Source organism: Schistocerca cancellata, chromosome 3 (genome assembly GCF_023864275.1).
Source record: "Schistocerca cancellata isolate TAMUIC-IGC-003103 chromosome 3, iqSchCanc2.1, whole genome shotgun sequence".
NCBI lineage: Eukaryota > Metazoa > Arthropoda > Insecta > Orthoptera > Acrididae > Schistocerca > Schistocerca cancellata.
Genome location: NC_064628.1, coordinates 106,652,343 through 106,671,003, shown reverse-complemented (window position 1 = coordinate 106,671,003; position 18,661 = coordinate 106,652,343). Strand labels below are relative to the sequence as shown.

General features: G+C 54.0%; 41 non-coding genes across 41 annotated transcripts; 9 read left to right on the top strand and 32 right to left on the bottom strand.

Moving 5' to 3' along the window:
• Nucleotides 1-674: 674 nt before the first annotated feature.
• Trnag-ucc (transfer RNA glycine (anticodon UCC)) lies at nt 675-746 on the top strand. Its single transcript has one exon. It is a non-coding gene; the product is annotated as a tRNA-Gly (tRNA).
• A 276-nt stretch (nt 747-1,022) lies between these two features.
• On the bottom strand, nt 1,023-1,104 carry Trnas-aga (transfer RNA serine (anticodon AGA)). The gene has a single exon. It is a non-coding gene; the product is annotated as a tRNA-Ser (tRNA).
• A 139-nt stretch (nt 1,105-1,243) lies between these two features.
• Trnak-uuu (transfer RNA lysine (anticodon UUU)) lies at nt 1,244-1,316 on the bottom strand. The gene has a single exon. It is a non-coding gene; the product is annotated as a tRNA-Lys (tRNA).
• Nucleotides 1,317-1,612: 296 nt separating this feature from the next.
• Trnae-uuc (transfer RNA glutamic acid (anticodon UUC)) lies at nt 1,613-1,684 on the bottom strand. The gene has a single exon. It is a non-coding gene; the product is annotated as a tRNA-Glu (tRNA).
• A 322-nt stretch (nt 1,685-2,006) lies between these two features.
• Trnam-cau (transfer RNA methionine (anticodon CAU)) lies at nt 2,007-2,079 on the bottom strand. Its single transcript has one exon. It is a non-coding gene; the product is annotated as a tRNA-Met (tRNA).
• Nucleotides 2,080-2,894: 815 nt separating this feature from the next.
• Nucleotides 2,895-2,966, top strand: Trnag-ucc (transfer RNA glycine (anticodon UCC)). Its single transcript has one exon. It is a non-coding gene; the product is annotated as a tRNA-Gly (tRNA).
• Nucleotides 2,967-3,242: 276 nt separating this feature from the next.
• Nucleotides 3,243-3,324, bottom strand: Trnas-aga (transfer RNA serine (anticodon AGA)). Its single transcript has one exon. It is a non-coding gene; the product is annotated as a tRNA-Ser (tRNA).
• Nucleotides 3,325-3,463: 139 nt separating this feature from the next.
• Trnak-uuu (transfer RNA lysine (anticodon UUU)) lies at nt 3,464-3,536 on the bottom strand. The gene has a single exon. It is a non-coding gene; the product is annotated as a tRNA-Lys (tRNA).
• A 296-nt stretch (nt 3,537-3,832) lies between these two features.
• On the bottom strand, nt 3,833-3,904 carry Trnae-uuc (transfer RNA glutamic acid (anticodon UUC)). The gene has a single exon. It is a non-coding gene; the product is annotated as a tRNA-Glu (tRNA).
• Nucleotides 3,905-4,226: 322 nt separating this feature from the next.
• Nucleotides 4,227-4,299, bottom strand: Trnam-cau (transfer RNA methionine (anticodon CAU)). The gene has a single exon. It is a non-coding gene; the product is annotated as a tRNA-Met (tRNA).
• An 815-nt stretch (nt 4,300-5,114) lies between these two features.
• Nucleotides 5,115-5,186, top strand: Trnag-ucc (transfer RNA glycine (anticodon UCC)). The gene has a single exon. It is a non-coding gene; the product is annotated as a tRNA-Gly (tRNA).
• A 276-nt stretch (nt 5,187-5,462) lies between these two features.
• Nucleotides 5,463-5,544, bottom strand: Trnas-aga (transfer RNA serine (anticodon AGA)). Its single transcript has one exon. It is a non-coding gene; the product is annotated as a tRNA-Ser (tRNA).
• A 139-nt stretch (nt 5,545-5,683) lies between these two features.
• On the bottom strand, nt 5,684-5,756 carry Trnak-uuu (transfer RNA lysine (anticodon UUU)). Its single transcript has one exon. It is a non-coding gene; the product is annotated as a tRNA-Lys (tRNA).
• Nucleotides 5,757-6,052: 296 nt separating this feature from the next.
• Nucleotides 6,053-6,124, bottom strand: Trnae-uuc (transfer RNA glutamic acid (anticodon UUC)). The gene has a single exon. It is a non-coding gene; the product is annotated as a tRNA-Glu (tRNA).
• A 322-nt stretch (nt 6,125-6,446) lies between these two features.
• Nucleotides 6,447-6,519, bottom strand: Trnam-cau (transfer RNA methionine (anticodon CAU)). The gene has a single exon. It is a non-coding gene; the product is annotated as a tRNA-Met (tRNA).
• Nucleotides 6,520-7,334: 815 nt separating this feature from the next.
• On the top strand, nt 7,335-7,406 carry Trnag-ucc (transfer RNA glycine (anticodon UCC)). Its single transcript has one exon. It is a non-coding gene; the product is annotated as a tRNA-Gly (tRNA).
• Nucleotides 7,407-7,682: 276 nt separating this feature from the next.
• Trnas-aga (transfer RNA serine (anticodon AGA)) lies at nt 7,683-7,764 on the bottom strand. The gene has a single exon. It is a non-coding gene; the product is annotated as a tRNA-Ser (tRNA).
• A 139-nt stretch (nt 7,765-7,903) lies between these two features.
• Nucleotides 7,904-7,976, bottom strand: Trnak-uuu (transfer RNA lysine (anticodon UUU)). The gene has a single exon. It is a non-coding gene; the product is annotated as a tRNA-Lys (tRNA).
• A 296-nt stretch (nt 7,977-8,272) lies between these two features.
• On the bottom strand, nt 8,273-8,344 carry Trnae-uuc (transfer RNA glutamic acid (anticodon UUC)). The gene has a single exon. It is a non-coding gene; the product is annotated as a tRNA-Glu (tRNA).
• A 322-nt stretch (nt 8,345-8,666) lies between these two features.
• Nucleotides 8,667-8,739, bottom strand: Trnam-cau (transfer RNA methionine (anticodon CAU)). The gene has a single exon. It is a non-coding gene; the product is annotated as a tRNA-Met (tRNA).
• An 815-nt stretch (nt 8,740-9,554) lies between these two features.
• On the top strand, nt 9,555-9,626 carry Trnag-ucc (transfer RNA glycine (anticodon UCC)). The gene has a single exon. It is a non-coding gene; the product is annotated as a tRNA-Gly (tRNA).
• A 276-nt stretch (nt 9,627-9,902) lies between these two features.
• Trnas-aga (transfer RNA serine (anticodon AGA)) lies at nt 9,903-9,984 on the bottom strand. Its single transcript has one exon. It is a non-coding gene; the product is annotated as a tRNA-Ser (tRNA).
• Nucleotides 9,985-10,123: 139 nt separating this feature from the next.
• On the bottom strand, nt 10,124-10,196 carry Trnak-uuu (transfer RNA lysine (anticodon UUU)). The gene has a single exon. It is a non-coding gene; the product is annotated as a tRNA-Lys (tRNA).
• Nucleotides 10,197-10,492: 296 nt separating this feature from the next.
• Nucleotides 10,493-10,564, bottom strand: Trnae-uuc (transfer RNA glutamic acid (anticodon UUC)). The gene has a single exon. It is a non-coding gene; the product is annotated as a tRNA-Glu (tRNA).
• Nucleotides 10,565-10,886: 322 nt separating this feature from the next.
• Trnam-cau (transfer RNA methionine (anticodon CAU)) lies at nt 10,887-10,959 on the bottom strand. Its single transcript has one exon. It is a non-coding gene; the product is annotated as a tRNA-Met (tRNA).
• An 815-nt stretch (nt 10,960-11,774) lies between these two features.
• On the top strand, nt 11,775-11,846 carry Trnag-ucc (transfer RNA glycine (anticodon UCC)). Its single transcript has one exon. It is a non-coding gene; the product is annotated as a tRNA-Gly (tRNA).
• A 276-nt stretch (nt 11,847-12,122) lies between these two features.
• Trnas-aga (transfer RNA serine (anticodon AGA)) lies at nt 12,123-12,204 on the bottom strand. Its single transcript has one exon. It is a non-coding gene; the product is annotated as a tRNA-Ser (tRNA).
• A 139-nt stretch (nt 12,205-12,343) lies between these two features.
• Nucleotides 12,344-12,416, bottom strand: Trnak-uuu (transfer RNA lysine (anticodon UUU)). Its single transcript has one exon. It is a non-coding gene; the product is annotated as a tRNA-Lys (tRNA).
• A 296-nt stretch (nt 12,417-12,712) lies between these two features.
• On the bottom strand, nt 12,713-12,784 carry Trnae-uuc (transfer RNA glutamic acid (anticodon UUC)). Its single transcript has one exon. It is a non-coding gene; the product is annotated as a tRNA-Glu (tRNA).
• A 322-nt stretch (nt 12,785-13,106) lies between these two features.
• Nucleotides 13,107-13,179, bottom strand: Trnam-cau (transfer RNA methionine (anticodon CAU)). Its single transcript has one exon. It is a non-coding gene; the product is annotated as a tRNA-Met (tRNA).
• Nucleotides 13,180-13,994: 815 nt separating this feature from the next.
• On the top strand, nt 13,995-14,066 carry Trnag-ucc (transfer RNA glycine (anticodon UCC)). The gene has a single exon. It is a non-coding gene; the product is annotated as a tRNA-Gly (tRNA).
• Nucleotides 14,067-14,342: 276 nt separating this feature from the next.
• Nucleotides 14,343-14,424, bottom strand: Trnas-aga (transfer RNA serine (anticodon AGA)). The gene has a single exon. It is a non-coding gene; the product is annotated as a tRNA-Ser (tRNA).
• Nucleotides 14,425-14,563: 139 nt separating this feature from the next.
• On the bottom strand, nt 14,564-14,636 carry Trnak-uuu (transfer RNA lysine (anticodon UUU)). The gene has a single exon. It is a non-coding gene; the product is annotated as a tRNA-Lys (tRNA).
• Nucleotides 14,637-14,932: 296 nt separating this feature from the next.
• On the bottom strand, nt 14,933-15,004 carry Trnae-uuc (transfer RNA glutamic acid (anticodon UUC)). The gene has a single exon. It is a non-coding gene; the product is annotated as a tRNA-Glu (tRNA).
• A 322-nt stretch (nt 15,005-15,326) lies between these two features.
• On the bottom strand, nt 15,327-15,399 carry Trnam-cau (transfer RNA methionine (anticodon CAU)). Its single transcript has one exon. It is a non-coding gene; the product is annotated as a tRNA-Met (tRNA).
• Nucleotides 15,400-16,214: 815 nt separating this feature from the next.
• Trnag-ucc (transfer RNA glycine (anticodon UCC)) lies at nt 16,215-16,286 on the top strand. Its single transcript has one exon. It is a non-coding gene; the product is annotated as a tRNA-Gly (tRNA).
• A 276-nt stretch (nt 16,287-16,562) lies between these two features.
• Nucleotides 16,563-16,644, bottom strand: Trnas-aga (transfer RNA serine (anticodon AGA)). Its single transcript has one exon. It is a non-coding gene; the product is annotated as a tRNA-Ser (tRNA).
• Nucleotides 16,645-16,783: 139 nt separating this feature from the next.
• Nucleotides 16,784-16,856, bottom strand: Trnak-uuu (transfer RNA lysine (anticodon UUU)). The gene has a single exon. It is a non-coding gene; the product is annotated as a tRNA-Lys (tRNA).
• Nucleotides 16,857-17,152: 296 nt separating this feature from the next.
• Nucleotides 17,153-17,224, bottom strand: Trnae-uuc (transfer RNA glutamic acid (anticodon UUC)). Its single transcript has one exon. It is a non-coding gene; the product is annotated as a tRNA-Glu (tRNA).
• A 322-nt stretch (nt 17,225-17,546) lies between these two features.
• Nucleotides 17,547-17,619, bottom strand: Trnam-cau (transfer RNA methionine (anticodon CAU)). The gene has a single exon. It is a non-coding gene; the product is annotated as a tRNA-Met (tRNA).
• An 815-nt stretch (nt 17,620-18,434) lies between these two features.
• Trnag-ucc (transfer RNA glycine (anticodon UCC)) lies at nt 18,435-18,506 on the top strand. Its single transcript has one exon. It is a non-coding gene; the product is annotated as a tRNA-Gly (tRNA).
• Nucleotides 18,507-18,661: the final 155 nt, after the last annotated feature.

The window sequence follows — 18,661 nt, the reverse complement described above, 5'->3', positions numbered from 1 at the left end:
GACGGAAAGCAGCACTGCCTGAGGTTACAGTACATCGCCCTTGCGGCACCTGAACACAGCGGCCTGTAGGGCCAGGCCGACGCTGGAGTTCAGTAACAGCACGCGGCCGTCCAAGTAGGGTCTCTTGCGTGCTGCATGTTTGGTTCTTCTCACAGCGAATCCTGCTATACATTCCTGAGGCTGGCGCACCTCAAGCGAGCAATCGGCGCGGCAGCACTATAGCGAGAACAGCAAAACGATGCATCGGCCGGGAATCGAAGCCGGGCCGCCCGCGTGGTAGGCGAACAACCTACCACTTTTTTAGTTGTTGTTCTCATTTTGTTAGTTGCATTTGTTGGGGGCGGACGTCCGATGACGTCCGTGCTTCCCGAGCATATTCCCGAGCAGCTGTCTGCAGGGAAAGTGGGATTGCCACCCAGCGACGTCGGATACAACCGAAAAAAGTGCTACACACGCGGAGTCCCCCACTACACTGCCTCAAAGCGACCGCTCGTCACTATTGTGTGAGTAACGTTGCGGCCGCGGCGACGAGCCTTGCCCAAAGACGCAGCGTGCGTGGAGGCGCTGCCCGAATGCACCCTCCTACCTCGTAAAGCGTCTACAGCTACTATCACCGTGGGCCACTGCCGGCGGGCGGGAAGCCGACACAGCGCGGCGTTGCGAGCAGCGGCTGTGCGGTGGTAGTGTAATGGTGAGCATAGTTGCCTTCCGAGCAGTTGAGCCGCGTTCGATTCCCGGCCACCGCAACGGGCGCAAATCTATGCGTATGAGTATGTGAGCCACGTGCTGTTGAATTAACGTTTTCTTTCCGTCGTCGCTCCACGCAGGCCATCCTGTAGTATGTCCCGACTTGTCCCGACTTTGCTCGGCTGACGCGAAAGCTGACGCTTGGATTTCGCCCTTATCAAAAGGACAGGCGCTATAAACGACTGTGAGAGGTGAGGTGTAGCGAGGTACCAAAACGACAGGCAAACTGCGAAATTTTCTGCTCTCTCTTCTGAAACAAAAAATAAAAAAACCGACGCAGTCGGTAGGACTCGAACCTACGCTCCCACAGGGAATCTGATTTCTAGTCAGACGCCTTAACCACTCGGCCACGACTGCTCGTAGCTAAAGCTTCCCTCGAATCGTGAAAAATGCAACCGGTCTGCGCAGAATGTTGACAGGAAACGAACTCGGTGCACTGATTACGGCAGGGCTACCAGCGCTACGAGACGAGCCATTACGGAAGCGTTAAAATCTTCGCCCGAACAGGGATTCGAACCCTGGACACTTAGGTTAAAAGCCTAATGCTCTACCGACTGAGCTATCCGGGCTCACGCTTGTTGTGCATGGAGCGACTGCAAGCAATGTGAATAACTGGAACGCGTGTGTAGGCGTACTACGGTAATTGCTGGCTTCTGGCGCAACTGGCGACTTCACCGACTTCCCACTGACGCTGGTAGCACCCCAACAGCGGACCAGTGCCTCTTCTCCCTTTATCCCGGTGCTGACAGTAATTGCATCCTGTGCCTGCTTCCCCCGATTACGTTCGGTTGAAGCTCCGGAAGGAGGGCGACAAACGAAGGTTGGAAGGCCAAAAGATGGAGGGTCGTGTGCGCAAAAACTTCCCTTCCGGTACCGGGAATCGAACCCGGGCCTCCTGGGTGAAAGCCAGGTATCCTAGCCACTAGACCACACCGGATTTGCTCGAGAAACGTGAGATTTACTCCCTCTCTTCTCGCATTTCGTGCTCAATCCGGACTCAGTGTTGTTCTCTGTTTGCGAGCATTTTTGCGCGTGCAGACTGGCATGGCGCACAGCTCGAAACTGTCTATTCATTGCTGTTTGCATCATATTTCACTCATAACAGGGGAGGAGAATGATCAAAGTTGTACCTTGCCATAATTGGAAGTAAACATTGTGACGCTGAGGCGTGGACTCCTTGTGGATAACAAACGACAATTAAGTTCGTTCGCTAGCAATAGCAACGCCGTTAATTCAGCCGTGATGTACAGCAAATTAAATGCCCCGGGTGAGGATCGAACTCACGACCTTAAGATTATGAGACTTACGCGCTACCTACTGCGCTACCGAGGCTCGTTGCAACCATCATCCCAGGAATCTTGGTAAGTCTCACATATTAGAGATAGACAGTTTGCGCTTTCTCAGGAATCTGTTGTGTCGCTACGCGTGCTTTCCCGACTTGCTAGAGTAAACTGCTGCCGCAGCTTTTTTAACGACGGAAAGCAGCACTGCCTGAGGTTACAGTACATCGCCCTTGCGGCACCTGAACACAGCGGCCTGTAGGACCAGGCCGACGCTGGAGTTCAGTAACAGCACGCGGCCGTCCAAGTAGGGTCTCTTGCGTGCTGCATGTTTGGTTCTTCTCACAGCGAATCCTGCTATACATTCCTGAGGCTGGCGCACCTCAAGCGAGCAATCGGCGCGGCAGCACTATAGCGAGAACAGCAAAACGATGCATCGGCCGGGAATCGAAGCCGGGCCGCCCGCGTGGTAGTCGAACAACCTACCACTTTTTTAGTTGTTGTTCTCATTTTGTTAGTTGCATTTGTTGGGGGCGGACGTCCGATGACGTCCGTGCTTCCCGAGCATATTCCCGAGCAGCTGTCTGCAGGGAAAGTGGGATTGCCACCCAGCGACGTCGGATACAACCGAAAAAAGTGCTACACACGCGGAGTCCCCCACTACACTGCCTCAAAGCGACCGCTCGTCACTATTGTGTGAGTAACGTTGCGGCCGCGACGACGAGCCTTGCCCAAAGACGCAGCGTGCGTGGAGGCGCTGCCCGAATGCACCCTCCTACCTCGTAAAGCGTCTACAGCTACTATCACCGTGGGCCACTGCCGGCGGGCGGGAAGCCGACACAGCGCGGCGTTGCGAGCAGCGGCTGTGCGGTGGTAGTGTAATGGTGAGCATAGTTGCCTTCCGAGCAGTTGAGCCGCGTTCGATTCCCGGCCACCGCAACGGGCGCAAATCTATGCGTATGAGTATGTGAGCCACGTGCTGTTGAATTAACGTTTTCTTTCCGTCGTCGCTCCACGCAGGCCATCCTGTAGTATGTCCCGACTTGTCCCGACTTTGCTCGGCTGACGCGAAAGCTGACGCTTGGAATTCGCCCTTATCAAAAGGACAGGCGCTATAAACGACTGTGAGAGGTGAGGTGTAGCGAGGTACCAAAACGACAGGCAAACTGCGAAATTTTCTGCTCTCTCTTCTGAAACAAAAAATAAAAAAACCGACGCAGTCGGTAGGACTCGAACCTACGCTCCCACAGGGAATCTGATTTCTAGTCAGACGCCTTAACCACTCGGCCACGACTGCTCGTAGCTAAAGCTTCCCTCGAATCGTGAAAAGTGCAACCGGTCTGCGCAGAATGTTGACAGGAAACGAACTCGGTGCACTGATTACGGCAGGGCTACCAGCGCTACGAGACGAGCCATTACGGAAGCGTTAAAATCTTCGCCCGAACAGGGATTCGAACCCTGGACACTTAGGTTAAAAGCCTAATGCTCTACCGACTGAGCTATCCGGGCTCACGCTTGTTGTGCATGGAGCGACTGCAAGCAATGTGAATAACTGGAACGCGTGTGTAGGCGTACTACGGTAATTGCTGGCTTCTGGCGCAACTGGCGACTTCACCGACTTCCCACTGACGCTGGTAGCACCCCAACAGCGGACCAGTGCCTCTTCTCCCTTTATCCCGGTGCTGACAGTAATTGCATCCTGTGCCTGCTTCCCCCGATTACGTTCGGTTGAAGCTCCGGAAGGAGGGCGACAAACGAAGGTTGGAAGGCCAAAAGATGGAGGGTCGTGTGCGCAAAAACTTCCCTTCCGGTACCGGGAATCGAACCCGGGCCTCCTGGGTGAAAGCCAGGTATCCTAGCCACTAGACCACACCGGATTTGCTCGAGAAACGTGAGATTTACTCCCTCTCTTCTCGCATTTCGTGCTCAATCCGGACTCAGTGTTGTTCTCTGTTTGCGAGCATTTTTGCGCGTGCAGACTGGCATGGCGCACAGCTCGAAACTGTCTATTCATTGCTGTTTGCATCATATTTCACTCATAACAGGGGAGGAGAATGATCAAAGTTGTACCTTGCCATAATTGGAAGTAAACATTGTGACGCTGAGGCGTGGACTCCTTGTGGATAACAAACGACAATTAAGTTCGTTCGCTAGCAATAGCAACGCCGTTAATTCAGCCGTGATGTACAGCAAATTAAATGCCCCGGGTGAGGATCGAACTCACGACCTTAAGATTATGAGACTTACGCGCTACCTACTGCGCTACCGAGGCTCGTTGCAACCATCATCCCAGGAATCTTGGTAAGTCTCACATATTAGAGATAGACAGTTTGCGCTTTCTCAGGAATCTGTTGTGTCGCTACGCGTGCTTTCCCGACTTGCTAGAGTAAACTGCTGCCGCAGCTTTTTTAACGACGGAAAGCAGCACTGCCTGAGGTTACAGTACATCGCCCTTGCGGCACCTGAACACAGCGGCCTGTAGGACCAGGCCGACGCTGGAGTTCAGTAACAGCACGCGGCCGTCCAAGTAGGGTCTCTTGCGTGCTGCATGTTTGGTTCTTCTCACAGCGAATCCTGCTATACATTCCTGAGGCTGGCGCACCTCAAGCGAGCAATCGGCGCGGCAGCACTATAGCGAGAACAGCAAAACGATGCATCGGCCGGGAATCGAAGCCGGGCCGCCCGCGTGGTAGTCGAACAACCTACCACTTTTTTAGTTGTTGTTCTCATTTTGTTAGTTGCATTTGTTGGGGGCGGACGTCCGATGACGTCCGTGCTTCCCGAGCATATTCCCGAGCAGCTGTCTGCAGGGAAAGTGGGATTGCCACCCAGCGACGTCGGATACAACCGAAAAAAGTGCTACACACGCGGAGTCCCCCACTACACTGCCTCAAAGCGACCGCTCGTCACTATTGTGTGAGTAACGTTGCGGCCGCGACGACGAGCCTTGCCCAAAGACGCAGCGTGCGTGGAGGCGCTGCCCGAATGCACCCTCCTACCTCGTAAAGCGTCTACAGCTACTATCACCGTGGGCCACTGCCGGCGGGCGGGAAGCCGACACAGCGCGGCGTTGCGAGCAGCGGCTGTGCGGTGGTAGTGTAATGGTGAGCATAGTTGCCTTCCGAGCAGTTGAGCCGCGTTCGATTCCCGGCCACCGCAACGGGCGCAAATCTATGCGTATGAGTATGTGAGCCACGTGCTGTTGAATTAACGTTTTCTTTCCGTCGTCGCTCCACGCAGGCCATCCTGTAGTATGTCCCGACTTGTCCCGACTTTGCTCGGCTGACGCGAAAGCTGACGCTTGGAATTCGCCCTTATCAAAAGGACAGGCGCTATAAACGACTGTGAGAGGTGAGGTGTAGCGAGGTACCAAAACGACAGGCAAACTGCGAAATTTTCTGCTCTCTCTTCTGAAACAAAAAATAAAAAAACCGACGCAGTCGGTAGGACTCGAACCTACGCTCCCACAGGGAATCTGATTTCTAGTCAGACGCCTTAACCACTCGGCCACGACTGCTCGTAGCTAAAGCTTCCCTCGAATCGTGAAAAGTGCAACCGGTCTGCGCAGAATGTTGACAGGAAACGAACTCGGTGCACTGATTACGGCAGGGCTACCAGCGCTACGAGACGAGCCATTACGGAAGCGTTAAAATCTTCGCCCGAACAGGGATTCGAACCCTGGACACTTAGGTTAAAAGCCTAATGCTCTACCGACTGAGCTATCCGGGCTCACGCTTGTTGTGCATGGAGCGACTGCAAGCAATGTGAATAACTGGAACGCGTGTGTAGGCGTACTACGGTAATTGCTGGCTTCTGGCGCAACTGGCGACTTCACCGACTTCCCACTGACGCTGGTAGCACCCCAACAGCGGACCAGTGCCTCTTCTCCCTTTATCCCGGTGCTGACAGTAATTGCATCCTGTGCCTGCTTCCCCCGATTACGTTCGGTTGAAGCTCCGGAAGGAGGGCGACAAACGAAGGTTGGAAGGCCAAAAGATGGAGGGTCGTGTGCGCAAAAACTTCCCTTCCGGTACCGGGAATCGAACCCGGGCCTCCTGGGTGAAAGCCAGGTATCCTAGCCACTAGACCACACCGGATTTGCTCGAGAAACGTGAGATTTACTCCCTCTCTTCTCGCATTTCGTGCTCAATCCGGACTCAGTGTTGTTCTCTGTTTGCGAGCATTTTTGCGCGTGCAGACTGGCATGGCGCACAGCTCGAAACTGTCTATTCATTGCTGTTTGCATCATATTTCACTCATAACAGGGGAGGAGAATGATCAAAGTTGTACCTTGCCATAATTGGAAGTAAACATTGTGACGCTGAGGCGTGGACTCCTTGTGGATAACAAACGACAATTAAGTTCGTTCGCTAGCAATAGCAACGCCGTTAATTCAGCCGTGATGTACAGCAAATTAAATGCCCCGGGTGAGGATCGAACTCACGACCTTAAGATTATGAGACTTACGCGCTACCTACTGCGCTACCGAGGCTCGTTGCAACCATCATCCCAGGAATCTTGGTAAGTCTCACATATTAGAGATAGACAGTTTGCGCTTTCTCAGGAATCTGTTGTGTCGCTACGCGTGCTTTCCCGACTTGCTAGAGTAAACTGCTGCCGCAGCTTTTTTAACGACGGAAAGCAGCACTGCCTGAGGTTACAGTACATCGCCCTTGCGGCACCTGAACACAGCGGCCTGTAGGACCAGGCCGACGCTGGAGTTCAGTAACAGCACGCGGCCGTCCAAGTAGGGTCTCTTGCGTGCTGCATGTTTGGTTCTTCTCACAGCGAATCCTGCTATACATTCCTGAGGCTGGCGCACCTCAAGCGAGCAATCGGCGCGGCAGCACTATAGCGAGAACAGCAAAACGATGCATCGGCCGGGAATCGAAGCCGGGCCGCCCGCGTGGTAGTCGAACAACCTACCACTTTTTTAGTTGTTGTTCTCATTTTGTTAGTTGCATTTGTTGGGGGCGGACGTCCGATGACGTCCGTGCTTCCCGAGCATATTCCCGAGCAGCTGTCTGCAGGGAAAGTGGGATTGCCACCCAGCGACGTCGGATACAACCGAAAAAAGTGCTACACACGCGGAGTCCCCCACTACACTGCCTCAAAGCGACCGCTCGTCACTATTGTGTGAGTAACGTTGCGGCCGCGACGACGAGCCTTGCCCAAAGACGCAGCGTGCGTGGAGGCGCTGCCCGAATGCACCCTCCTACCTCGTAAAGCGTCTACAGCTACTATCACCGTGGGCCACTGCCGGCGGGCGGGAAGCCGACACAGCGCGGCGTTGCGAGCAGCGGCTGTGCGGTGGTAGTGTAATGGTGAGCATAGTTGCCTTCCGAGCAGTTGAGCCGCGTTCGATTCCCGGCCACCGCAACGGGCGCAAATCTATGCGTATGAGTATGTGAGCCACGTGCTGTTGAATTAACGTTTTCTTTCCGTCGTCGCTCCACGCAGGCCATCCTGTAGTATGTCCCGACTTGTCCCGACTTTGCTCGGCTGACGCGAAAGCTGACGCTTGGAATTCGCCCTTATCAAAAGGACAGGCGCTATAAACGACTGTGAGAGGTGAGGTGTAGCGAGGTACCAAAACGACAGGCAAACTGCGAAATTTTCTGCTCTCTCTTCTGAAACAAAAAATAAAAAAACCGACGCAGTCGGTAGGACTCGAACCTACGCTCCCACAGGGAATCTGATTTCTAGTCAGACGCCTTAACCACTCGGCCACGACTGCTCGTAGCTAAAGCTTCCCTCGAATCGTGAAAAGTGCAACCGGTCTGCGCAGAATGTTGACAGGAAACGAACTCGGTGCACTGATTACGGCAGGGCTACCAGCGCTACGAGACGAGCCATTACGGAAGCGTTAAAATCTTCGCCCGAACAGGGATTCGAACCCTGGACACTTAGGTTAAAAGCCTAATGCTCTACCGACTGAGCTATCCGGGCTCACGCTTGTTGTGCATGGAGCGACTGCAAGCAATGTGAATAACTGGAACGCGTGTGTAGGCGTACTACGGTAATTGCTGGCTTCTGGCGCAACTGGCGACTTCACCGACTTCCCACTGACGCTGGTAGCACCCCAACAGCGGACCAGTGCCTCTTCTCCCTTTATCCCGGTGCTGACAGTAATTGCATCCTGTGCCTGCTTCCCCCGATTACGTTCGGTTGAAGCTCCGGAAGGAGGGCGACAAACGAAGGTTGGAAGGCCAAAAGATGGAGGGTCGTGTGCGCAAAAACTTCCCTTCCGGTACCGGGAATCGAACCCGGGCCTCCTGGGTGAAAGCCAGGTATCCTAGCCACTAGACCACACCGGATTTGCTCGAGAAACGTGAGATTTACTCCCTCTCTTCTCGCATTTCGTGCTCAATCCGGACTCAGTGTTGTTCTCTGTTTGCGAGCATTTTTGCGCGTGCAGACTGGCATGGCGCACAGCTCGAAACTGTCTATTCATTGCTGTTTGCATCATATTTCACTCATAACAGGGGAGGAGAATGATCAAAGTTGTACCTTGCCATAATTGGAAGTAAACATTGTGACGCTGAGGCGTGGACTCCTTGTGGATAACAAACGACAATTAAGTTCGTTCGCTAGCAATAGCAACGCCGTTAATTCAGCCGTGATGTACAGCAAATTAAATGCCCCGGGTGAGGATCGAACTCACGACCTTAAGATTATGAGACTTACGCGCTACCTACTGCGCTACCGAGGCTCGTTGCAACCATCATCCCAGGAATCTTGGTAAGTCTCACATATTAGAGATAGACAGTTTGCGCTTTCTCAGGAATCTGTTGTGTCGCTACGCGTGCTTTCCCGACTTGCTAGAGTAAACTGCTGCCGCAGCTTTTTTAACGACGGAAAGCAGCACTGCCTGAGGTTACAGTACATCGCCCTTGCGGCACCTGAACACAGCGGCCTGTAGGACCAGGCCGACGCTGGAGTTCAGTAACAGCACGCGGCCGTCCAAGTAGGGTCTCTTGCGTGCTGCATGTTTGGTTCTTCTCACAGCGAATCCTGCTATACATTCCTGAGGCTGGCGCACCTCAAGCGAGCAATCGGCGCGGCAGCACTATAGCGAGAACAGCAAAACGATGCATCGGCCGGGAATCGAAGCCGGGCCGCCCGCGTGGTAGTCGAACAACCTACCACTTTTTTAGTTGTTGTTCTCATTTTGTTAGTTGCATTTGTTGGGGGCGGACGTCCGATGACGTCCGTGCTTCCCGAGCATATTCCCGAGCAGCTGTCTGCAGGGAAAGTGGGATTGCCACCCAGCGACGTCGGATACAACCGAAAAAAGTGCTACACACGCGGAGTCCCCCACTACACTGCCTCAAAGCGACCGCTCGTCACTATTGTGTGAGTAACGTTGCGGCCGCGACGACGAGCCTTGCCCAAAGACGCAGCGTGCGTGGAGGCGCTGCCCGAATGCACCCTCCTACCTCGTAAAGCGTCTACAGCTACTATCACCGTGGGCCACTGCCGGCGGGCGGGAAGCCGACACAGCGCGGCGTTGCGAGCAGCGGCTGTGCGGTGGTAGTGTAATGGTGAGCATAGTTGCCTTCCGAGCAGTTGAGCCGCGTTCGATTCCCGGCCACCGCAACGGGCGCAAATCTATGCGTATGAGTATGTGAGCCACGTGCTGTTGAATTAACGTTTTCTTTCCGTCGTCGCTCCACGCAGGCCATCCTGTAGTATGTCCCGACTTGTCCCGACTTTGCTCGGCTGACGCGAAAGCTGACGCTTGGAATTCGCCCTTATCAAAAGGACAGGCGCTATAAACGACTGTGAGAGGTGAGGTGTAGCGAGGTACCAAAACGACAGGCAAACTGCGAAATTTTCTGCTCTCTCTTCTGAAACAAAAAATAAAAAAACCGACGCAGTCGGTAGGACTCGAACCTACGCTCCCACAGGGAATCTGATTTCTAGTCAGACGCCTTAACCACTCGGCCACGACTGCTCGTAGCTAAAGCTTCCCTCGAATCGTGAAAAGTGCAACCGGTCTGCGCAGAATGTTGACAGGAAACGAACTCGGTGCACTGATTACGGCAGGGCTACCAGCGCTACGAGACGAGCCATTACGGAAGCGTTAAAATCTTCGCCCGAACAGGGATTCGAACCCTGGACACTTAGGTTAAAAGCCTAATGCTCTACCGACTGAGCTATCCGGGCTCACGCTTGTTGTGCATGGAGCGACTGCAAGCAATGTGAATAACTGGAACGCGTGTGTAGGCGTACTACGGTAATTGCTGGCTTCTGGCGCAACTGGCGACTTCACCGACTTCCCACTGACGCTGGTAGCACCCCAACAGCGGACCAGTGCCTCTTCTCCCTTTATCCCGGTGCTGACAGTAATTGCATCCTGTGCCTGCTTCCCCCGATTACGTTCGGTTGAAGCTCCGGAAGGAGGGCGACAAACGAAGGTTGGAAGGCCAAAAGATGGAGGGTCGTGTGCGCAAAAACTTCCCTTCCGGTACCGGGAATCGAACCCGGGCCTCCTGGGTGAAAGCCAGGTATCCTAGCCACTAGACCACACCGGATTTGCTCGAGAAACGTGAGATTTACTCCCTCTCTTCTCGCATTTCGTGCTCAATCCGGACTCAGTGTTGTTCTCTGTTTGCGAGCATTTTTGCGCGTGCAGACTGGCATGGCGCACAGCTCGAAACTGTCTATTCATTGCTGTTTGCATCATATTTCACTCATAACAGGGGAGGAGAATGATCAAAGTTGTACCTTGCCATAATTGGAAGTAAACATTGTGACGCTGAGGCGTGGACTCCTTGTGGATAACAAACGACAATTAAGTTCGTTCGCTAGCAATAGCAACGCCGTTAATTCAGCCGTGATGTACAGCAAATTAAATGCCCCGGGTGAGGATCGAACTCACGACCTTAAGATTATGAGACTTACGCGCTACCTACTGCGCTACCGAGGCTCGTTGCAACCATCATCCCAGGAATCTTGGTAAGTCTCACATATTAGAGATAGACAGTTTGCGCTTTCTCAGGAATCTGTTGTGTCGCTACGCGTGCTTTCCCGACTTGCTAGAGTAAACTGCTGCCGCAGCTTTTTTAACGACGGAAAGCAGCACTGCCTGAGGTTACAGTACATCGCCCTTGCGGCACCTGAACACAGCGGCCTGTAGGGCCAGGCCGACGCTGGAGTTCAGTAACAGCACGCGGCCGTCCAAGTAGGGTCTCTTGCGTGCTGCATGTTTGGTTCTTCTCACAGCGAATCCTGCTATACATTCCTGAGGCTGGCGCACCTCAAGCGAGCAATCGGCGCGGCAGCACTATAGCGAGAACAGCAAAACGATGCATCGGCCGGGAATCGAAGCCGGGCCGCCCGCGTGGTAGGCGAACAACCTACCACTTTTTTAGTTGTTGTTCTCATTTTGTTAGTTGCATTTGTTGGGGGCGGACGTCCGATGACGTCCGTGCTTCCCGAGCATATTCCCGAGCAGCTGTCTGCAGGGAAAGTGGGATTGCCACCCAGCGACGTCGGATACAACCGAAAAAAGTGCTACACACGCGGAGTCCCCCACTACACTGCCTCAAAGCGACCGCTCGTCACTATTGTGTGAGTAACGTTGCGGCCGCGGCGACGAGCCTTGCCCAAAGACGCAGCGTGCGTGGAGGCGCTGCCCGAATGCACCCTCCTACCTCGTAAAGCGTCTACAGCTACTATCACCGTGGGCCACTGCCGGCGGGCGGGAAGCCGACACAGCGCGGCGTTGCGAGCAGCGGCTGTGCGGTGGTAGTGTAATGGTGAGCATAGTTGCCTTCCGAGCAGTTGAGCCGCGTTCGATTCCCGGCCACCGCAACGGGCGCAAATCTATGCGTATGAGTATGTGAGCCACGTGCTGTTGAATTAACGTTTTCTTTCCGTCGTCGCTCCACGCAGGCCATCCTGTAGTATGTCCCGACTTGTCCCGACTTTGCTCGGCTGACGCGAAAGCTGACGCTTGGATTTCGCCCTTATCAAAAGGACAGGCGCTATAAACGACTGTGAGAGGTGAGGTGTAGCGAGGTACCAAAACGACAGGCAAACTGCGAAATTTTCTGCTCTCTCTTCTGAAACAAAAAATAAAAAAACCGACGCAGTCGGTAGGACTCGAACCTACGCTCCCACAGGGAATCTGATTTCTAGTCAGACGCCTTAACCACTCGGCCACGACTGCTCGTAGCTAAAGCTTCCCTCGAATCGTGAAAAGTGCAACCGGTCTGCGCAGAATGTTGACAGGAAACGAACTCGGTGCACTGATTACGGCAGGGCTACCAGCGCTACGAGACGAGCCATTACGGAAGCGTTAAAATCTTCGCCCGAACAGGGATTCGAACCCTGGACACTTAGGTTAAAAGCCTAATGCTCTACCGACTGAGCTATCCGGGCTCACGCTTGTTGTGCATGGAGCGACTGCAAGCAATGTGAATAACTGGAACGCGTGTGTAGGCGTACTACGGTAATTGCTGGCTTCTGGCGCAACTGGCGACTTCACCGACTTCCCACTGACGCTGGTAGCACCCCAACAGCGGACCAGTGCCTCTTCTCCCTTTATCCCGGTGCTGACAGTAATTGCATCCTGTGCCTGCTTCCCCCGATTACGTTCGGTTGAAGCTCCGGAAGGAGGGCGACAAACGAAGGTTGGAAGGCCAAAAGATGGAGGGTCGTGTGCGCAAAAACTTCCCTTCCGGTACCGGGAATCGAACCCGGGCCTCCTGGGTGAAAGCCAGGTATCCTAGCCACTAGACCACACCGGATTTGCTCGAGAAACGTGAGATTTACTCCCTCTCTTCTCGCATTTCGTGCTCAATCCGGACTCAGTGTTGTTCTCTGTTTGCGAGCATTTTTGCGCGTGCAGACTGGCATGGCGCACAGCTCGAAACTGTCTATTCATTGCTGTTTGCATCATATTTCACTCATAACAGGGGAGGAGAATGATCAAAGTTGTACCTTGCCATAATTGGAAGTAAACATTGTGACGCTGAGGCGTGGACTCCTTGTGGATAACAAACGACAATTAAGTTCGTTCGCTAGCAATAGCAACGCCGTTAATTCAGCCGTGATGTACAGCAAATTAAATGCCCCGGGTGAGGATCGAACTCACGACCTTAAGATTATGAGACTTACGCGCTACCTACTGCGCTACCGAGGCTCGTTGCAACCATCATCCCAGGAATCTTGGTAAGTCTCACATATTAGAGATAGACAGTTTGCGCTTTCTCAGGAATCTGTTGTGTCGCTACGCGTGCTTTCCCGACTTGCTAGAGTAAACTGCTGCCGCAGCTTTTTTAACGACGGAAAGCAGCACTGCCTGAGGTTACAGTACATCGCCCTTGCGGCACCTGAACACAGCGGCCTGTAGGGCCAGGCCGACGCTGGAGTTCAGTAACAGCACGCGGCCGTCCAAGTAGGGTCTCTTGCGTGCTGCATGTTTGGTTCTTCTCACAGCGAATCCTGCTATACATTCCTGAGGCTGGCGCACCTCAAGCGAGCAATCGGCGCGGCAGCACTATAGCGAGAACAGCAAAACGATGCATCGGCCGGGAATCGAAGCCGGGCCGCCCGCGTGGTAGGCGAACAACCTACCACTTTTTTAGTTGTTGTTCTCATTTTGTTAGTTGCATTTGTTGGGGGCGGACGTCCGATGACGTCCGTGCTTCCCGAGCATATTCCCGAGCAGCTGTCTGCAGGGAAAGTGGGATTGCCACCCAGCGACGTCGGATACAACCGAAAAAAGTGCTACACACGCGGAGTCCCCCACTACACTGCCTCAAAGCGACCGCTCGTCACTATTGTGTGAGTAACGTTGCGGCCGCGGCGACGAGCCTTGCCCAAAGACGCAGCGTGCGTGGAGGCGCTGCCCGAATGCACCCTCCTACCTCGTAAAGCGTCTACAGCTACTATCACCGTGGGCCACTGCCGGCGGGCGGGAAGCCGACACAGCGCGGCGTTGCGAGCAGCGGCTGTGCGGTGGTAGTGTAATGGTGAGCATAGTTGCCTTCCGAGCAGTTGAGCCGCGTTCGATTCCCGGCCACCGCAACGGGCGCAAATCTATGCGTATGAGTATGTGAGCCACGTGCTGTTGAATTAACGTTTTCTTTCCGTCGTCGCTCCACGCAGGCCATCCTGTAGTATGTCCCGACTTGTCCCGACTTTGCTCGGCTGACGCGAAAGCTGACGCTTGGATTTCGCCCTTATCAAAAGGACAGGCGCTATAAACGACTGTGAGAGGTGAGGTGTAGCGAGGTACCAAAACGACAGGCAAACTGCGAAATTTTCTGCTCTCTCTTCTGAAACAAAAAATAAAAAAACCGACGCAGTCGGTAGGACTCGAACCTACGCTCCCACAGGGAATCTGATTTCTAGTCAGACGCCTTAACCACTCGGCCACGACTGCTCGTAGCTAAAGCTTCCCTCGAATCGTGAAAAATGCAACCGGTCTGCGCAGAATGTTGACAGGAAACGAACTCGGTGCACTGATTACGGCAGGGCTACCAGCGCTACGAGACGAGCCATTACGGAAGCGTTAAAATCTTCGCCCGAACAGGGATTCGAACCCTGGACACTTAGGTTAAAAGCCTAATGCTCTACCGACTGAGCTATCCGGGCTCACGCTTGTTGTGCATGGAGCGACTGCAAGCAATGTGAATAACTGGAACGCGTGTGTAGGCGTACTACGGTAATTGCTGGCTTCTGGCGCAACTGGCGACTTCACCGACTTCCCACTGACGCTGGTAGCACCCCAACAGCGGACCAGTGCCTCTTCTCCCTTTATCCCGGTGCTGACAGTAATTGCATCCTGTGCCTGCTTCCCCCGATTACGTTCGGTTGAAGCTCCGGAAGGAGGGCGACAAACGAAGGTTGGAAGGCCAAAAGATGGAGGGTCGTGTGCGCAAAAACTTCCCTTCCGGTACCGGGAATCGAACCCGGGCCTCCTGGGTGAAAGCCAGGTATCCTAGCCACTAGACCACACCGGATTTGCTCGAGAAACGTGAGATTTACTCCCTCTCTTCTCGCATTTCGTGCTCAATCCGGACTCAGTGTTGTTCTCTGTTTGCGAGCATTTTTGCGCGTGCAGACTGGCATGGCGCACAGCTCGAAACTGTCTATTCATTGCTGTTTGCATCATATTTCACTCATAACAGGGGAGGAGAATGATCAAAGTTGTACCTTGCCATAATTGGAAGTAAACATTGTGACGCTGAGGCGTGGACTCCTTGTGGATAACAAACGACAATTAAGTTCGTTCGCTAGCAATAGCAACGCCGTTAATTCAGCCGTGATGTACAGCAAATTAAATGCCCCGGGTGAGGATCGAACTCACGACCTTAAGATTATGAGACTTACGCGCTACCTACTGCGCTACCGAGGCTCGTTGCAACCATCATCCCAGGAATCTTGGTAAGTCTCACATATTAGAGATAGACAGTTTGCGCTTTCTCAGGAATCTGTTGTGTCGCTACGCGTGCTTTCCCGACTTGCTAGAGTAAACTGCTGCCGCAGCTTTTTTAACGACGGAAAGCAGCACTGCCTGAGGTTACAGTACATCGCCCTTGCGGCACCTGAACACAGCGGCCTGTAGGGCCAGGCCGACGCTGGAGTTCAGTAACAGCACGCGGCCGTCCAAGTAGGGTCTCTTGCGTGCTGCATGTTTGGTTCTTCTCACAGCGAATCCTGCTATACATTCCTGAGGCTGGCGCACCTCAAGCGAGCAATCGGCGCGGCAGCACTATAGCGAGAACAGCAAAACGATGCATCGGCCGGGAATCGAAGCCGGGCCGCCCGCGTGGTAGTCGAACAACCTACCACCTTTTTAGTTGTTGTTCTCATTTTGTTAGTTGCATTTGTTGGGGGCGGACGTCCGATGACGTCCGTGCTTCCCGAGCATATTCCCGAGCAGCTGTCTGCAGGGAAAGTGGGATTGCCACCCAGCGACGTCGGATACAACCGAAAAAAGTGCTACACACGCGGAGTCCCCCACTACACTGCCTCAAAGCGACCGCTCGTCACTATTGTGTGAGTAACGTTGCGGCCGCGGCGACGAGCCTTGCCCAAAGACGCAGCGTGCGTGGAGGCGCTGCCCGAATGCACCCTCCTACCTCGTAAAGCGCCTACAGCTACTATCACCGTGGGCCACTGCCGGCGGGCGGGAAGCCGACACAGCGCGGCGTTGCGAGCAGCGGCTGTGCGGTGGTAGTGTAATGGTGAGCATAGTTGCCTTCCGAGCAGTTGAGCCGCGTTCGATTCCCGGCCACCGCAACGGGCGCAAATCTATGCGTATGAGTATGTGAGCCACGTGCTGTTGAATTAACGTTTTCTTTCCGTCGTCGCTCCACGCAGGCCATCTTGTAGTATGTCCCGACTTGTCCCGACTTTGCTCGGCTGACGCGAAAGCTGACGCTTGGATTTCGCCCTTATCAAAAGGACAGGCGCTATAAACGACTGTGAGAGGTGAGGTGTAGCGAGGTACCAAAACGACAGGCAAACTGCGAAATTTTCTGCTCTCTCTTCTGAAACAAAAAATAAAAAAACCGACGCAGTCGGTAGGACTCGAACCTACGCTCCCACAGGGAATCTGATTTCTAGTCAGACGCCTTAACCACTCGGCCACGACTGCTCGTAGCTAAAGCTTCCCTCGAATCGTGAAAAATGCAACCGGTCTGCGCAGAATGTTGACAGGAAACGAACTCGGTGCACTGATTACGGCAGGGCTACCAGCGCTACGAGACGAGCCATTACGGAAGCGTTAAAATCTTCGCCCGAACAGGGATTCGAACCCTGGACACTTAGGTTAAAAGCCTAATGCTCTACCGACTGAGCTATCCGGGCTCACGCTTGTTGTGCATGGAGCGACTGCAAGCAATGTGAATAACTGGAACGCGTGTGTAGGCGTACTACGGTAATTGCTGGCTTCTGGCGCAACTGGCGACTTCACCGACTTCCCACTGACGCTGGTAGCACCCCAACAGCGGACCAGTGCCTCTTCTCCCTTTATCCCGGTGCTGACAGTAATTGCATCCTGTGCCTGCTTCCCCCGATTACGTTCGGTTGAAGCTCCGGAAGGAGGGCGACAAACGAAGGTTGGAAGGCCAAAAGATGGAGGGTCGTGTGCGCAAAAACTTCCCTTCCGGTACCGGGAATCGAACCCGGGCCTCCTGGGTGAAAGCCAGGTATCCTAGCCACTAGACCACACCGGATTTGCTCGAGAAACGTGAGATTTACTCCCTCTCTTCTCGCATTTCGTGCTCAATCCGGACTCAGTGTTGTTCTCTGTTTGCGAGCATTTTTGCGCGTGCAGACTGGCATGGCGCACAGCTCGAAACTGTCTATTCATTGCTGTTTGCATCATATTTCACTCATAACAGGGGAGGAGAATGATCAAAGTTGTACCTTGCCATAATTGGAAGTAAACATTGTGACGCTGAGGCGTGGACTCCTTGTGGATAACAAACGACAATTAAGTTCGTTCGCTAGCAATAGCAACGCCGTTAATTCAGCCGTGATGTACAGCAAATTAAATGCCCCGGGTGAGGATCGAACTCACGACCTTAAGATTATGAGACTTACGCGCTACCTACTGCGCTACCGAGGCTCGTTGCAACCATCATCCCAGGAATCTTGGTAAGTCTCACATATTAGAGATAGACAGTTTGCGCTTTCTCAGGAATCTGTTGTGTCGCTACGCGTGCTTTCCCGACTTGCTAGAGTAAACTGCTGCCGCAGCTTTTTTAACGACGGAAAGCAGCACTGCCTGAGGTTACAGTACATCGCCCTTGCGGCACCTGAACACAGCGGCCTGTAGGGCCAGGCCGACGCTGGAGTTCAGTAACAGCACGCGGCCGTCCAAGTAGGGTCTCTTGCGTGCTGCATGTTTGGTTCTTCTCACAGCGAATCCTGCTATACATTCCTGAGGCTGGCGCACCTCAAGCGAGCAATCGGCGCGGCAGCACTATAGCGAGAACAGCAAAACGATGCATCGGCCGGGAATCGAAGCCGGGCCGCCCGCGTGGTAGGCGAACAACGTACCACTTTTTTAGTTGTTGTTCTCATTTTGTTAGTTGCATTTGTTGGGGGCGGACGTCCGATGACGTCCGTGCTTCCCGAGCATATTCCCGAGCAGCTGTCTGCAGGGAAAGTGGGATTGCCACCCAGCGACGTCGGATACAACCGAAAAAAGTGCTACACACGCGGAGTCCCCCACTACACTGCCTCAAAGCGACCGCTCGTCACTATTGTGTGAGTAACGTTGCGGCCGCGGCGACGAGCCTTGCCCAAAGACGCAGCGTGCGTGGAGGCGCTGCCCGAATGCACCCTCCTACCTCGTAAAGCGTCTACAGCTACTATCACCGTGGGCCACTGCCGGCGGGCGGGAAGCCGACACAGCGCGGCGTTGCGAGCAGCGGCTGTGCGGTGGTAGTGTAATGGTGAGCATAGTTGCCTTCCGAGCAGTTGAGCCGCGTTCGATTCCCGGCCACCGCAACGGGCGCAAATCTATGCGTATGAGTATGTGAGCCACGTGCTGTTGAATTAACGTTTTCTTTCCGTCGTCGCTCCACGCAGGCCATCCTGTAGTATGTCCCGACTTGTCCCGACTTTGCTCGGCTGACGCGAAAGCTGACGCTTGGATTTCGCCC